The sequence below is a fragment of the Epargyreus clarus genome, unplaced genomic scaffold, assembly GCF_041222505.1.
Source record: "Epargyreus clarus isolate Ecla_fem2 unplaced genomic scaffold, WU_Ecla_fem_2.2 ptg000007l, whole genome shotgun sequence".
In the NCBI taxonomy this organism is placed as follows: Eukaryota; Metazoa; Arthropoda; class Insecta; order Lepidoptera; family Hesperiidae; genus Epargyreus; species Epargyreus clarus.
In genome coordinates, this window is record NW_027332215.1 from 3,758,890 (window position 1) to 3,773,028 (window position 14,139).

Below are 14,139 nucleotides of genomic sequence, written 5' to 3' on the forward strand. Positions count from 1 at the left end.
AGCTTTTTAGGGACCATGTTGATAAATTATTGTATTGGGAACGTTATACCAAAGCCACATTAAATTCGGCCTTATACGCGAAAATTGTAGCGTAATAATAATGGCCGTTCTACTTTGTATTAATAATAGGCGAATCTGCTCGAGTATATGTGCACGCTGGCTTTTACATTTTCAGAGGAGGCCAGGCTCGCAATGAATGCGCGTGTTCAGACTATTCTTATTTTAAAAACAACAGCAACACAGAATCTGTAGTTAAGTATCAAAATTGACATGGAGTAGAAAATTCTTAAGATATGTTAAATATCTTGAAAGCCTTGAAAACTTCTACGAGTAATAATCTACTATTGTAATATTGGGTTGTTCGGAAAGTCATTTCGTTTATTTTTGTGAAAATGAAAGACAATTTTCGTATAATTAATAAATATTTTATTACCTCACCTTAAGCCATCTTTCTGGTAGGAGCGTGATTCCACGTTCTTAATTCGTTTGGTCGATTCTTGCAAAAAACGGTTGCAGGTGATTTTTAAACTCTTTATTTCAAGTAAAGGTTTTACTGTCCAAAAATAATTGCAGTGATCGGAAAAAATAATAATCTGAAGGCGCCAGATCTGGAGAATATGGTAGGTGTGGTAGAGTAACTTATTCGCTTCAAAAATGGATCATTTTCGTGATGTTTCGGGAGCAGATCAGAGACGTCAACGCGACGACGCAATTTTTTCATCGTGAGAAATCGGGGGACTCATTCAAGTGGTCATAAACGGTTTATTTCTATAAATTTAAACTCTGGCCGATCTGACGTATTGTTATTGGCCGGTTTGCATTAACTAATGCCTTTATCAGCCTTAATCGGCCCACCAGAACGTGGTGCATCTTCGACTTCAAAATTGCCGGATCTAAATTTAGTAAACCGGTTCTGCCACTGGCGTACTGACAACACATCTTCTCCATACCCATTAGTTTTTTTTTTCTGACTTGAACAGTATTTTTACCTTTGCTATAGTAAAAAAGTAAAATATGATGAAAGTGCTGCTTATTGCTCTCCATATTTAAAAGGGCACCCACCTTAAACTATTGCATAAAATCAATTGAACTTATTCACACACAAGCCTTGCTATATCAGCTGTAAAAACATATAATGACAATGCGAATTAAGCGTGAAGTTAGCTGTGAAAAAATACAATTAAATCCTCTATCGGGAAAAAACGAAATTATTTTCCGAACAACCCAATGGAATAATATACATTTTTAATACTAAATACGACACACGTTCACAACCTTCTATCCATCATATTTATAAATGTAACCTTGAACGAATATACGGAACGGGATTTCATAAATTATTCACAAGTCAGGACGACTATTACATTATTGCGTTTAATATAAACAAAGCAGCAAAGTAACATTAACACACAGTGCCTAGCAGTAACAAGTCAATATACATATGTATAAATATCGACGGTCCCTACGTATAAAAAGTGACATGTCAAAAACGCAGGTTTACAGGAGAGCGTAATTAATGTTACAATTTTAAGAATTTTACAATGTTGTTATAGCTTTTGAAACTTTGTACTAGTATTTTTAAATATTGATTTTTTTTTTAATATTTACCAGAAAAACTGACAGATGTTTGTTTCTACGTGGAAAGGCAAATAAAAGTATGCCAGACAAGTCTGAGATACAACTTAATACGTAGGAAACATGAAAACGGTATTGATATCTTACTCAGATTTTACATTGATATCTTACTTTTGTAGCTTAGAAAAACAATAACATTTTTTTGTGTTCTTACTTATTATTTATAGCGGAAAATATGCTTTTTAGACGTGATGTTAAGTTAGACATGACCATTGACCGCGTTCATGCCGAGTGGCGCGCTTTTTAAGACATCGTACAAAGCGATAAGTAAGAGATATCCGCATTTACGACACCTATTTCCTGTAAATGTTATACTTGTTCTCTTATACGAATGGTAAATCTAGTAAAATACATCATATTTAAAGAAAAATCTTATATAGGCATACGCGTATGGACAATCCAAAGCCGTATATGCAATAAAAAAAATTGCAATTTTTGACATGTCGCTTTATACGTAGGGACCGTCGATATGTTTTATCAAATATTTACAAATACAAACATAATACAAAACGATGTAAAATATTAAATATAAAAATATCTGGAGATGTACCTTTTTTTCTTAACGAGGGGGAGGGGGAACCGTATGACAACTGTTTGGTGGCAACCGTACGGCAAGTTGTTAACGCACTAAAACCCCCCTCTCACAACTTTTGGTTCTTAGCTTAAGGTAAGCGGCCTCACATACAGTGGTTTTTTTCAAGGTCGCTGGCTGGGCGGTTAGAGCTCCCAAAATTGCCGCAACCCCAGAAGTCCCCCTTTAGTCTCTTACTACAGGCAGGGGATACTCTAGCTCTGTTCTAGCCCAAAATTTTAATCCAAAGTCTATGTGTCTACCACTTCACCATCACTAATCCACGTATAACCACAACTTTGGGATACCCCACGGCAGGAACATTTTGTTCCTGCCGTGGGGTATCCCACGGCAGGAACAAAATGTCGGCAAGCAATGTATCCAAGTGGTTGGGATGTAATCAGTATACCAAAATGCTCCATGTGAATAAAATTACGCATTATCATATATGACATTTGTACCCGTCCACATTGTGGTGTAGTTGTGCTTACGTGTGAACAGACCTATCGGAAATTTAGTTTCTAACTTCGAACCTAAACCCGTGGTGGAGTGTGGCCCGCGACTCTCCCTTGTGGCCCGCGGGTCTGCGCGTTACTAAAAAACTGCTGTTCTGCACTCCAGCACGCGCAATACATTCCCATGTTAAAAACGTTATACGTTTCGGCGGCCGGTAGAATATCGCCCTACACTAAACCTCTCTGCACTTTGTTCTTTAGCCAGACACGCCAAAAGAATTATAACTTCAATAACGGTTTTTAAAGAAACTTTCTTTACTTATTTCCCTGATGGGGTTGATTTGTACTCAACAGAGTAGCTAAAAATGCTGATACAGGTGTGTAAATAGAACGGCATACAGCGTACACCCTTTTATAGCCTTTATACCCTTTTATAGCCTAAATGACCTTAAGGGTTGATTTTTCAAAAACGGTGAAATAAGTGTCCTATTACTTTCAATCAGAAAGCCAAGTATTAATTTTCATAGACTTTGCTTCATAATCGGCTTAGTTTTAAACAAACTTATTTACCCCTATTTTACCCACTTAGGGGTAGATTTTCCATAAATGGTGCAAAAAAAATCTATCATTCTCAAACAGAAAGCCAATTGCAAGTTTTTGCAGTCCTTGCTTCCAAATTAATGAATTTTGAAATAAAATTCCAACCCCCATTTAACGACCTTAAGGGATGATTTTTCTAAAAACAATGAAATAGGTGTTTAATTATTTTCTATCGTAAACCCAAATACCGATTTTCAGAGAGATTACATTAAAACTGGTTGACTTTCATACAAACTTACAACCCTTATTTAAACCACGTAAGGGTTGATTTTCCACAACCGGTAGAATTAAAGTTGCACTATATCTAACCAGTAAGGCATTGGCTAACTTTCATAGTGCTGACTTCCAAAATGGCAAATTTTAAAATAACCTGTCAACCCCTATTTAACCACCTTAAGGGTTGATTTTGGAAAAACTCTTTAATTAGATTTTTATTATATCAAATCCGTAAGCTAAATATGAATATTCATCGAGTTTGGTGATCTTACGGAACCCTATTTTTTTCCAAAATAAAATATAGCCTATGTTACTCGTGGATAATGTAGCTTTCGAATGGTGAAAGAATTTTTAAAATCGATCCAGTAGTTTCGGAGCCTATTCATTTCAAACAAACATACAAAAAATCAAATCTTTCCTCTTATAGTATTATAAGTATTATAATATTATAAGTATAAGTATAAGTATAAGTATAAGTATAAGTATAAGTATAAGTATAAGTATAAGTATAAGTATAAGTATAAGTATAAGTATAAGTATAAGTATAAGTATAAGTATAAGTATAAGTATAAGTATAAGTATAAGTATAAGTATAAGTATAAGTATAAGTATAGATAAATCAATTCAAGAAGCATTTAACAATTATTATAAGATAAATAATTATTTATGTATAAATAAAATAAGCACTTGCTGGCCTAAAAACAACATTAACATTTTTCTTTTATTTTAAATGATAAGTGTGGTAACTGCGGTGGTATATTTCTGAAGTCTCTATTAACGAGTTTTGAAATCGCTATTTCTTTTGAAATTGCGCTGGCACATTTATAAAATAAATTAATTAATGCAATAAAAAATAATAATATTTAAAAATTAATAATTTAATATTAATTTTATTATTATTTTTTTACTTTAAATATTTACATTATCTTAAATACTTTTATTTTTTGGGTAAGTTTTATTTCTGGCATATATATATAACTATAATTATAATTTGTAATTGCTATTGTATAAAATGTTTGTATTTACAACTAGTAATTTACTTTAAAAATCAAAAACCCGACTGCTCTAAAAAGGCTGAAGTAGAATTTCCAAAAACGGTGAAATAGGCATTATTATCATTATTTTTATGCAGAAAGGCAAATGCAAAGCTTCAAAGTAGGTATTCTGCTTCAAAATCAAAATATGTTCAAACAATATTATTATCCTATTTTATCCTAGTAGTGCTCATTTACGCTATGTAAGGGTTTCCCTTTGCGTTGATCCCTGGCACAGCAACTTACTCATTTAGTCCGACAGTCATCCCGATGTATTATATATATGTATATACTAGCAGAACCCGCGGCTTTGCTCGCGTAAAAAATACGATTAAGTATATGAAAATATGATTAATTTTAACGCTAATATTTAATGGCTCGACTTGGCGGAGGCACTGCCGTGCCTCCAGATTAATATTTTTTTTACATATTTTTTTTGTCACTGTGTACCTAAAAAACTAACTTTCTACATTCACAGCCCCACACTAGGGTTCCCTGTATCGTGGGTGCTATGGACACACATAGAGACAAATTTACAAACACCCAGACCCAGAAACAGAAATCTAAATTCATCATTTAGAAATCTGTCTGGCCGGGGATCGAACCCGGGACCCTCTGCGCGTCAGACCGGCATAGTGACCGCTCCGCCACGCGGGTCGTCGTAAAGGAGGCAATAGATGGCGTTGATCCATTTCTACAGGTAGTAACAGGTAGTGACCGGTAAGCTGGTTAATACTGGCTTATTTACATTGTACAATATCAGAAAAACTAGATATTTTTTCTTTGTTCATTGTAATATGTACCCACGCGTATAGATGGCGGTGTTTTATTCAGTGTGGGGCAGTTTTCAAGTGTACGAAGTTGGCATGACTTAGTGGGTAGCGAGCCTTCGAGTTCCTAAAGGAGACAACAGATGGCGATGACCCATTTCTGAATCACGCTAACGATATGTGCTTGGAGTTAGTATAAAACGGCATACTGATTTCCATTTTGCGGGGCTAAGGGACAAACCCCTCTTATCACAGACATTATTTTTGTAGGCCGTCGTATCAACGAAGGCCCTGTAAGCAACCGATAATCAAATGTATGATCAATTATACATTTAGTTTTTACTTTTATATGAAGTAAATAGTATGTATATAAAGGAATAAACGTTTTAAATAATATAGTGTATTTAATTGTGTGACTATTTAATTAGCTTAAATAAACAACTTTTCAGATAAAATATATCTTTTTTAGGTTTTATTATATAATGTAAAATAATATACTTAATTTTATATAGAGATTTAGTGAAAACTGAAAAAAACAACTAAAACGCTTTCTACACTCACAGCCCCCCACTAGGATTCCCTGTATCGTGGGCGCTATGGACATTCATAGAGACAAATACACAAACACCCAGACCCAGAAACAGAAATCTAAATTCATCATTTAGAAATCTGTCTGGCCGGGGATCGAACCCGGGACCCCTTGCGCGTTAGACCGGCATGGTGACCGCTCCGCCACGCGGATCGTCGTAAAGGAGGCAATAGATGGCGTTGACCCATTTCTGAATCACGCTAACGATATGTGCTTGGAGTTTGTATAAAACGTCGTACTGATTTCCATTTTGTTACGCCTAGGTTGTAACGCTTAGGTAATACCCTATCTTCTGCCGATCGGTATTTTTGTAGACTGTCAGAAATGACGGTTATAAATGATTAAAGATGGAGTTACGTAGGTCTAGTAGACCTTGCGTAATAATTCAAAACGAAGTTATAGTCCGCGTAAAACTGCTTGTCCGCTCTGCATATACAAATGAATCGCGTCGCCATAGTAAATTGTATGACTACACCTGCTCGCCGCAACTTCGGAACGGACTAGAAGTTTGGCGCGGTTTGGTAACCCTCTGCGATGATCGCCGCTTGATATCGGTCGCTTACAATAAGCGGTGAGGTTCGGCGGCACTTGCTGACCTTGATTATTGTTAGACAGATCTATCAACTTTGTCCCTAAGCTTGCACGTTACGGACAAAAATTACTTGACTAAAGGCTTGCGTTGGTGCTAAGATCTACATTCGTTCTAATTATTTGTAAGAGGGGATCGAAATAGAATTGACCATCATGACCAAACTTTAACGATAACTTAGGCTTAGCCTCGTTTGTGTACGAACCTATAAAGTAAGTTTTCCTTTATTTTGGTTTTACTACGCTTTGGGAATAACTCGTTGCCCATTACTAGTTTATGGCGCCATATTAGAGAGCCTAAATAGGAACTTTACTGGAGTTTTGTCCTAGTTTGTACTGCGGCTATGATTTACCTTCTACCAAAGGCACCTGTGCTCTGCTGTGCTGTATTCAAAACAAATTCTCTTATTTACTTATTTTATTGAAAACAAGCTGTGTCTGCGGTTTTATCCGCATTTAAAAGTTAACAAACTCATGAAGTTTCGTGAAGTCTATTTTTTTAGCTGGAACCCTATTTATTCTTCTAGAATAAAAGTACCTTCTAACTGTCAGTGGAAGTTCCATAATCGGTCAAACCGGAACAAATAAACAGACTTTTTTATTGTTAAGTAGGTATACCTTGTATACTTGTATACTTCTATATGCAATTATAAAAAAATGCGGTTAATTTTACATTACAAAAAACTATTTTGGATTATCATAGTCAGAGGACGCAATTTTAGGTTTTTTCAATGTTTTTGTTTTATTAAATATATGAATATGAATATTAAAACATATTATTTTTAAATTAAATAAGTATAGCACAAGGTTTATAAGGGACATGCTTAAAAGATAAGTACAATTAATTTGTGCGTTCAGATCTTTTGACACTTGCTTAATGAATTGACGAAGTTAAGCTAATTGATGGTCCACTCGGTCAATTAGCGAACATTCTGACGTGACTTCATTATATCTGTTAGGAGCATATCAGATTAAGATGAGTACTTTGGTCTGGGCTTAGGTTTGACGCTGTAACACTTTTATTAAAGGTTCATTTAAATGTAAGGTAATGTAATGTATAGTCCACGTAAAACTTTTTTAATTGTCTATGGGTCTTCATAAATGTAATGTTTATTTAGTAATGCTTCACTTAAAAGTGATGCATTACTAAATAAAAATACAGTATTGTAATAATAAATGTCTTTCTGCTCTAAATATAACTTATGAGCGAATTTTCGCGGCGGATTCAAATTTCAAGTTTGTAATACGAGGCAAGAGGTGGCTCTGTCTCTCCCCTGAATCACGCTAACGAATGATACTTGTAGCTACTATAAAGGACCGGTGGACTTCAACTCTTTTATAGATTATAGTTAGAGACTCTAAGTCGTATTACTTACGAATCTTTTTATTATTTGCAACGAATACTATTTTTGAATGTCGTCATTTTCATGACGATTGTATAAATGACTATACTATATTTTAAGGTACAGGGAATTACAATTTTATAATAAGTCCTATTTAATAGACAAGCAGTGATAGCCTAGTGGTTAAGACACTCGGCCCCTCGATCGAGGGGTCCGAGGTTCAAATCCCAGGCACGCACCACTAATTTTTCAAAGTTATGTGCGTATTAGAAATTAATTATCACTTGCTAAACGGTGAAGGAAAACATCGTGAGGAAACCTGCATATTTGAGACATTTATTAAAATAAAATCTCAAAGGTATTGAAGTCTACCAATACGCACTTGGCCAGCGCGGGGGACTATGGCCTAATCCTTCTCATTGTGAGAGGAGACCCGTGTCCAGCAGTGGGACGGTAATGGGTTGATGATGATGATGATGATGATGATGATGAATAGACACTTCAGAGATAACGTTATTTTGTTTTGTAAATTGTAATGATAGTGACGATATTGATGTAGCTAATGTCCGTTTTTTATTTTTAATATAAAAGTCATAAATGTTAAGGCATAGCCCAGATAGCCCAGTGGTTAAGAAACTCGGCTTCTCGATCGAGCGGTCCGAGATTCAAATCCCAGACACGCACGTCTGATTTTTAGAAATTATGTGCGTATTAGAGATTAATTATCACTCGCAAAAATGGTGAAGGAAAACATCATGAGGAAACCTGCACCTGGGAAAATTATATAAAAAAAATAATCTCAAAAGTATTTGAAGTCTACCATAACGCACTTGGCCAGCGCGGTGGTCTATGGCCTAATCCTTCTCATTCTGAGAGGAGACCCATGCCCAGCAGTGAGACAATAATGGGTTGATGATGATGAATATAAAAGTAATAGGCAAGCATGGAGTCCACACCTACCTATGCCTCAGAACAGGAGTGTTAAGCATGGTGTGTTCTGGTTTGAAGGGTGTGGTAAGGGAGACATACTCTTCCGATGCGTTCCAGCTTAATCCTCAGGGGCAGCGACGCATCTATGGCCGACCTCAGGTAGGAATATCTAGTCCTATCTGGGGTCGATTACAGAAGATGTCCATGGGCGGCAGTAGTCACTTACCATCAGGTGGACTGCATGCTCGTCTGCTTCTCCCATATTATAAGAAAAAACAAGAAGAAAAAACTTAGAGTATGATAGCACAAAGTTCTGATACAAAACATTTAGAACTATGCAATGCCGTGTAAACTAATGTTAAGGATTGGAGAGAAATACATTGAAGCATGCTATTATTAAGTAATTGTTACTTACCAAGGAAAGGATTAAGCTAAATCTGTTTGTAGTATCCGGCGATGAGATATTTGCATGATCTTTTCTTCCTTTATAAACTATACTGTGAGCTCTACAAAGGATATTTTCCCTGGCGGAATAATATTCATGTGGGATGGGGCCTCGCATAAATAGGGTTATAATGACCGCTCGAGAGTAGCCCGTTACAATCACTTAAGTTATCTAAATGGGAGATTGTTACTGTGAATATTTTCGCACAATTGACACATTTTAATATGTTAACTCTACTTTCGCTGTGACCATGTGGTCGAAATATTCGCAATCACTTTCTTACTATTGCAGATGTTTACGAATACTATATTTTTGTAACGTATTTTTATTCAATAAAAATCTTTATATCATTACATAATGATAAACCGCGTATGTCAACATAAGGGCGGTGGGCAGGAAATTCGGGTCTCGAGGATACCCTCTTTGCCCGGGCAGATTCTCAGGTGGTCAAATGCCCCCTGGATTTATAATATTTATTCATAATAATATAATGTTATTTAAAACATTATAATATAATGAACAAGTATCAAAAATGGACCAACCCCACTGTTAAGTGGGTGGTTCGGTACTTGTCGCGTCGTTATTACCGAGCGGACGGTCGGCCCCTTGATGGTCGGGGGTCGCCAGCCCTGGGAGCTCCCGCGGGAGCGGGCGCCCTGTAGGTGGTCAATCGTGTAGGGGCGCGAGCCCCTTTAAATGGGAGTATGGTCCGGCCTCCGCCCGCTCATACATTGAGCGTGCGAGGCGGACCACAAACTCTTCGACCGTTTCGATCTTAAGGTCGCGCCACACCACTTTGTTCCTGACGTAGCGCCCCGCCCCCACGATTGCTCGTAAGGCCAGGTTCTGCTGGGCCTGGAGACGCTGGCGCTGCGACCTAGATACCAACGCGTACCATGCCGGCGCCGCGTAGGTAAGTCGTGAACGAATGTAGGTCTTGTAGATCCCTAGTTTCGTCCTTAACGGTAACCTGGATATAAGCACCGGTCGGAGCATCGCTCGGGCCGCTCGGGCCTGGCGGATCGATTGTTCCACCTGCGGGATCATATGCAACGAGCGATTGATGTTACATCCTAGGTATTTAACTATAGGCTGCCAAGCTACCTCCGTGTCACGGAGCCGTAGCGGAGCCGGCATGATACGCTTGCGGCTGAATAGTATTGCGACTGTCTCAGGAACTACCTGCACCCGGGCCGGCTCCACCGCCGGAGCGGGGGCTGGCTCCGCGGCCGGATGCGTCTCTGGAGCCAGGTGTTCGGTCACCATCGGCTGGGGGGTCGACTCGGCGAGGGGTACCCGCCGGGCCTCCCTCTGATTCCTTAGACGCGCGGCGTTCCGCCGCCTGTTATGCAGACGACGGGCGCCTCGCCGGTGCCATTAGAGATGCACCGGCCGCGGCGTCATACTCCTCCACATGCCGCACTGAGGACCCTACTGCGGTGGGCGGCGCACGGCTCCTGGCTGGGGGTGCCGGAGCGGGTTCAGCGCCCCGCTGTTGACGAGGGCCGGGAATCGGTGGTGGTAGCGCGATGTTCTTAGCCCGTGCCACTCGCCTGAGTACCGCGCATCGCCTATCACTGGCCATGTGCGGCCCCTGGCAGTTGGCGCACTTGGCTTAGGCATCGCGCGGTAGGGGACAGTCCCGGGTTGCATGAGCCTGCGCGCAACGGACGCACTTTGGCTGCTTGAAGCAGTTGTACGAGGCGTGGCCGAAGCCTTGGCAGCGGTGGCACTGGTCCGGGCCGCCTCGGCCTCTCCACGCCTCGACAACCACCCCCGGTATATAAAGTAGCTCGTCCACCCTGTAAAGGCGGGCGAGCTCTTCCTGGCCTAGGTGGTCCATCTGCACGTGGAACGTGCAACCCGGGCGTCCTCGCCTCGGTGGGATATACGTCCCGAACCGTACCGGAAACCCAAGCGCCTTGAGCGCCCCGCAAACTCTCTCCGGGTTCGTATCCGCCGGTAAGCCCCGCACAGCCACCTTAGTGGGGCGGTTCTCACGCGGCGTATAACAGAACCAGGAGAGGTCTGGCTCTGTGCCTGACAGGTCGGTCAGGTACGCTTGGATCGTCCGGTATTCTTCGGGCGTTTGAGGGATGAACCGTATCCCTCGTCCTTAGGGTCGTGCGCTCGGCGCGCGACCCAAACGGGCTCGCAGCACCTCGAAGTGCTGCGTCCAATTTGGGAACCGCTCCACCACTATGGGGGGGTAGCCCTTTGGCCTTTCGTCTGCTCGAGGACCCTGGGATGGTCCACCAACGATGGGTGAACGCGGCGCTACAATAGCAGCCGCTGGTGTCGGGGTTGGGGTGGTTGGCGCACTCCGTGGCGCCTGTGTCGACATTGCCGCAGCATAAGTGACGCCCTGCCTCAAGCCGCTTGACGCGGCTGGTTCTTCGCTAACCCTATCGCTAACTTCGTTCGCGGCTTGGCGAGTAGGAAGGGTAGGGGGCTGGGCGGGAATGGGAAGGTTATCGGTCGCCTCCGTGTGGCCGGACGGTGACGACCTCGATGCCAATTGCACAAACGAGGTACTGTCGAGGCCGGCCTCAACGGAGGGTGCCTTAGGGGGCGGAGGGGATGGGGAGGGGGAACGCGGGGGTGATCGGTGCGCGATGACCTGCACCGCAGCAGCAACCTCCACGCCAGCGCTTGGCTCCTCCACGCTGTCCTCATAGTCTGATGAGGACGTTCCCGTTGACGCTTCGAGCACCTGCAACTTAGCTGGTCTCTCCTCTATGGGGTCGGAGGGCGAGACCCGTCTCGGGATTTTACTCGCCCTCTTAGGTGGTGTTATTGTTGCAGGTGCTGCCGGCACCGGATCTAGCGTCGGCATGTCCTGCCCGGGTCCTTCCTCGGGCTCGGATTCTTCTTCGGCTGGTACAGGGGGCGCGTCCGACTCCGGCCTGGTGATCGGTAGTGGGACCTCCCGGCAGGCTACGCGCCTCCGAGTACCCCGTCTTCCCCCGCGCACGAACATCGTGTGCAGGGGGTCCTCCGCTGGACGTGTAGGCTCACTAGGGGGCGCGAACAAGTCACGCACCATTATGCGCCTACCCTCATCCACGGATGTCGAGGGAGCGCCGGAGGACCGGCGCGTCTCCTCCTCCTTTTTCGGTCGCCGCGCGGCCATCCCCCCACCGGGTGAAGTGCGCTTGTGCAAAGCACTGTGAGGGTGCCTGCGACTGACGACGGTTCTTCTTGACGCGCGGTCTCTCCAGCAAACCCTTCTTTATCCAAAAAAGGAGGGTAGTGTTCGGAGGCACACAATGGTGCTTTCTTACTCGCACCCCAAAGCAAGCCTGCGGAGGGTAATCACGAAAAGATGGAATGGGGGGTACTCGGGTCTTACCTCTCGCTCTAGTACGCGGAGTCCTCCGGCGGTAACCTGATGTCTCCAACCGGGAGTCCTGCACTGCAATCCGTAAAGACACCGAAATCTAAGCCACCGCAATCCAAGCCACTGTAATCCGAAGGTCACTGCAATCCTGAATTGGGCCGATACGTAAACCGTGTCGCATTCAAAATTATCTTTTCGCGCGTGGAACACCTGGGAGCTCGTGAGAAACGCGAATTAAAATGTGCACTACTTAGTAAGCAGTGCCTACCTTACTAGCAATACCGTATGGTACGTAGGTTATCCTAGCAAGCAGTTCTACGGTACCTTATTTTCTACATAAAAACTATCAAAGCAATACTCTTTAAAACAATGATTAAAATAATAAATCAAAAATAAGCAAACTTCGTTACGTAATCGAGCTGTCAAATAAAATCGGTAGGCCGTGAAAAGTAGAAGTTAAAACAGCGCCCGATCCAAGACCATTAATAATATCTCACATCTACATACATTTTCCCATTTTTCATCACCGAAGCAACTCCGCCCATCCTTGATTGATTGCCTATAAAGCTATTACCGCGACCAGTCATTCGGCAAATCTTTAAGGCACCCTATTAAATGGAGTAAGAAAAATCTCTCTTTTATTTTGTAAACGGAGCCGCCACTCCGATTTCGGAGATATTTAGGAGCCTTTAAAAGTTGGAGAAAAAAATGATTTTACACATAATACTTAGATCACTTAAAAATACGCTTATCTGAACTATCTGGAGTCTGTCTGGAGAATCCTCGGAGAAAGGAGCACCACGAGTTTGTTTAAGACAAAACTTTTGTCCCGCGAGTGATTGTACGAGCAAAAGATAGTTTGAAATAATGAATGGTGATTAAGGAAGGAGTGGAGTTGGCTTTTTTTGTACTTTCAAAACTTTGCATGCCATCAATGATTAGACTATAAATCTATCAGCTATGCAGTTCTTAACTATCAAGAAATTGTCGAATGTCGATGTTATGTAGGTAAAAATTCGAATAGATTAGTTAAGTAATAAAGAGTGATACCAGACATGGTCATTATTCGATGTATTGTAAGTAAAACATATCCGATATCAAATGTCCATAACGGACAATGAAACAGTTCTTTTATAGGGAATCAGTAGCAATATCCAGTGTTGCTGTAAGAAAACCATCCAGCGTCCATGTACGTAAACCATGTCAGTCATCAAGTATCTCAAGTATCAATTGAAATAAAAACAGTCCTTTAATAGGGAACCAGTAGCACTGTCCAGTGTCCATGTACGTAAACCATGGCAATAAAACAGTTATTTTATAGGGAAATAGCACTGCCCACGTCCAGTGTGGATGTAAGATCCATATCCAGACATCAACTATCTATCAATTGCAATAAAACAGTCCTTTTATAGGGAATCAGTTGCATTATACAGCGTCGATGTAAGCTATGTCAGACATCAACTACGAGTATCTACCAATGGAGCCAAACCAATACTGTTCCATCTACGTCGTAGCAAAACCGCTACGATCAATCTGACATGAGATAGGTGTGCGGGTCAATGCGATCGTTTAGCGTGGTGTCGTACAATGAACATTTATTATTACCAAGTACAATGTTACGTT